This window comes from Octopus bimaculoides, chromosome 4 (genome assembly GCF_001194135.2).
Source record: "Octopus bimaculoides isolate UCB-OBI-ISO-001 chromosome 4, ASM119413v2, whole genome shotgun sequence".
In the NCBI taxonomy this organism is placed as follows: Eukaryota; Metazoa; Mollusca; class Cephalopoda; order Octopoda; family Octopodidae; genus Octopus; species Octopus bimaculoides.
The window spans coordinates 35985287-35989694 of record NC_068984.1 but is presented as its reverse complement, the minus strand read 5'-3'; positions in this window follow the sequence as shown (position 1 = coordinate 35989694).

The window sequence follows — 4408 nt, the reverse complement described above, 5'->3', positions numbered from 1 at the left end:
TATATATATATATATATGTGTGGATGTAAAGTAGCAAACTTTATAAAAGTTTATATTAAAATGTTTTGTGTATTTACTTATTCAGGCTTAGATTTTAACGTTATATTTCAATTTACAGACATGACAAAAGTAACATTAAATTCATAATTATTAATTAGTTTGTCTTTATATTGTGCTCCTTGCTGAAAATTTTATTCTTTCTACTATAGATGACATATCTCACATGATACATTGTAAAGGCATAGCAAGCTTTAAAAAAATGTTTTCTTCATAATATTTATGTATAATATGCTACTACCTACTACATATATGACAGTATAGTTCTCGTCAATGTATCATGCATTTTAATCGTTTCACTGATTCTATACTCATCGTCACCTATTGTTAATTAAAGAAAAGCGTAAGCTCTAAAAATATATGTATAATTAATATTCTCCCTTGCAGGTAATGTGGGAAGAAAACCTTAATACTGAATTTATTTGTTTCTATTATGTATGAATATCTAATCAATGCAAGCTCGTGTGGTAAATGAAAATTCAAAATCTTTTAAAACTTGATTAACATTGATTACGTCATGAAGCAAGCTGATGGGCTAAACAGTTATGAATAGGAAATATAGCTAAGATGTGCTCTGTTTTCGGTTGCTGTTTTCAATTTTTAACTGGTCATATAATCCACAATATTTTTATATCCACTAGCTAATATAAATAATGAGTTTTGGGTCTTTGATATACTTATGGATGACTGCATTTCACAATGTGTCTAGCAAAATGAATGTAACCCTGGATAATCTCGATAATACACTGGAGGAAATGAGACAGGTTAAGTATAAAAAGCCGTGTGATTAGATTTACTTTAGTTCCATTATGCGAACCGTTTTCCTTGATTACAGATGCGTAATATTTGTCATAATCATTACAGATGTGTTTGTTTATTTTATATTCATGTTGTGACTATCTCATTCTTTGTCTTCATTTATATAACTTGCATTTTCCCAATGATGATATCGTAATTGATTTGATTTATTGTACTATTTACATCTATAGGTTCTTACTAAATTCAGAATTTTCACCTACAAATTTTCCCATCTCATCATAGGCATTTGTATTCCTGCGGTTTTGATTCAAGTTCTGTTTCGCCTTGTTTTATAAATTACGGTTCGAATTAGGTTTCATTTTCATAGTAAGATATTTTTCGAAATATCTATATGCAATGTTTTGAGCTGCATGAGATTCATTACACATATCATTTATATTTTCACCACACTTAATTCAGCGGTCTCGTGGAATATTTACTGTGACGGTAATAATGCTTACCGTCATTTCTTCCGACGTCATATCCGTGTCTTAGTGTCAGGTGTGTCCACGTAACTGAATGCTCAGCTTCCCTAGCAGGGATTTAGAATAATATTTGATTATACACTGTCTTACCTTCATTCAAAAGAGATGTACGCGTGTTGGTTATAGAGTATGATATTTTATCGCCAGATTCCCTTACCTATAATGGAATATAAATTCATTTGATTTTTTCCTTTTTACCTTTTTTTGTCGCTTTGTAGTTATGCAATATTTTCTTCTTTAATAATTTGTTTTCAGTTGTAATTTATTTGCTGATAAAGAGAGATATATTTTCTTACAAATGTAGACAATTTCATTTCACTTGTTTTCTTGTTATTTTTCATCTCCGCACGTTTTATGCTCTTTTTTTCTAGATTGTAATAGCCTTTAGGTTGTAGCAGATTTCGATTTTTATTTAAATCCATCATTTCCCTTTGTGAGGTCACCTCGCAGAGTACCAACAAAGCGAGAGACGCTCACCAGGTGGTTTCAGTTCATTTCGTGTCAATTTCATTTAAATTTAAATTTGATATACGTCACTACCATGAGGATAGTTATTTTAAGTTTGTAATGCCAACATTACATTTTTTGATACCCTCTTTATGAAAGATTATATACGTACTTATCAATCCACCCGTCAGTTTGCAACAACAAAAACACTCATTGATTCAGGTAACGCAAAGTAAGGGAAATATACACATGTAGTATGTTAAGCAAAACAGTGCCCTTTTCCCTATATTTTTCCGTGGATAGCAAGGAGGAAAGTGACAAGCCTTTAATCCCCACCATACTATAAAAATACAGTTCTTTACTATATGGCAATGAAAGAAATAATGATTAGCAGTTTTGCCATTATACAGGAAAATATGTACACGGAAGACAACCTGGAAATGCTCTGGAAGACACTTGGTTTGTTCGTATCGTGTGAGAATACAAATTATGGGGAGTGCAGCCCGTTATACGCGAACAAATGTGTGATGAAACCTGCTTGCAATTCGCGTTGAAGTGTGACGAGTAGGACTCAGTCTCCAAGAGAGCGAGAGAGAGAGAGAGAGAGAGAGAGAGAGAGAGAGAGAGAGAGAGAGAGAGAGTGAGAGAGATTGGGGGAATAATCAGAAAGCGCGTGAGAGAAAAAGCAGGATAGTGCGGGACACACAGACATACAGAAATATGAGAGACTCCCTCTGTCTCACTGTAAGAGAGAAGTAGTGAGAATATTCCTCTCCTCTTTCTGAACTGTGCTTATTCGGGAAAAATTGAAAAGGAAATAAGCTTGTGGATGTATGACTAGAATCCAGTTACTAAATTATTTAAATCTGATTCAAATCATGTAGGCCAAGCTTTGTTCTCACCGTTTGAGCTTACAAAAATACCTGTTGTGCCGGCTAGCATCTGCGAAGTAATATGTGATGAAACCTGCTTTCAGTTCTTGCTGATGTTCCAAGAGCCGGACTCTGTCTCCGGGAGAGTTAGATAGATAGATAGATAGATAGAGAGAGAGGGAGAGAGAGAGAGATAGAGAGAGAGAGAGAGAGAGAGTGAGAGAGAGAATGAGTGAGATGCGCCCACTCCTCATTCTCTCCCTGTTGATTTTATTCAGGAAAAGGCGATGAGAAAATGCATTTACTGATAGACGACGAAAATCCAGTTACTACAAATGTAGAGGTAAGAGGTTTTCTGGTGCATTGCTTATATAGGAGAAGAGCGTAAACGTAAATATTAGAGAGTCTAACATCAGTTGAGGCATTTGAAACAGTAGATCCTTGAAAACAAGTCTGTGACAGCTCCTGCTGTTAGTGTTATCACTCCAACTTCTTTCTCAACGTGAAACTTATTGAGAAGGGGGCAATATACAATCACATTATAATTCGTGGATTCAATTGACAAGTATGGGGTTTGTAAGAGGCATTCCACCATTTAACACAGATTATTTTCTTACTTCAGATAACGGTATAGTAAATCGAAATATAAGAGAAAAATAATTCACAGAAACATATATTTGTGTGGGAATTTAGATGTGAATGTGGTATGAGAATGTGTATTATGTGCGTTCGATAAATATGTACGAATGTATATACTGTCAACTACTATATGGATATTTCATATTTTATTAAAATAAACAAAGCCGATATTTAAAGAAAGTGAAATATTGATCTAATAAATAATAATCCCTAAAATCATATGATTTTAAAATATTCAATTTTTCAGCATAACAATTCAGCTGTCAACCAGTAAAATCAACTCTAAAAGTAGAGAAAATAATCTTGTTTATATTCATTTGCTATTATTTTGTATTTTAACCATATCTTGTATCGTTATTTTTATACAACTTGCTTTGAAGTTATATCAGTTAAAGAAAACCCATGTCAAACTTGTTAATTTTTGAAATAGTTTACATAATTTTGTTATTTTCCTATTTAAATATTTTGCTCAAACTGCTCGAAGTATTATAGAAAATATTTTTATTTGCCGAACTATTTTACACCTATCTAATATAAATGTTTCACACTAAGTCAGGGAAAATTAATCTCAAGCAAACACTTAACAAATATTTCAGTTGCAACAATCAAAAGAAGTATCCAGTGTTAAGTAAGGAGTAACATTTCAATTATATCGACTAGTACGAAAAACCACCCAAGTTTTATAATTATTTGTGTGGTTGATAAATGTATAACTAAACCGAGTACCAGACTCATATCTACGTCTGAAAAGAAAAAAAGAAGAATAATTATGTTTTACAGTTATTCTCACTTCAGAGATCTGGTCACTGGAATTTTAATATATTTATGTTCAATTACAATAAAGTGATTAGCTTGAAGACAAAAATTGTCATTTACGTTAGGAAGACTACACAAATTTTACCAGATTTTAGGATAACTGCATACCGCTTTTAGTTAAGTCTATTTCCAGATATATATTTGAAGGATGAATCACATATTGTCATTTCAGTTGTTTATTTATATATACATTTACGCGCGCGCGCGCACAGAAAACACACACACCGACACTCACCCACACCCACACTCACCCACACACACAAACTCCCACACCCACACCCACCCACACCCACC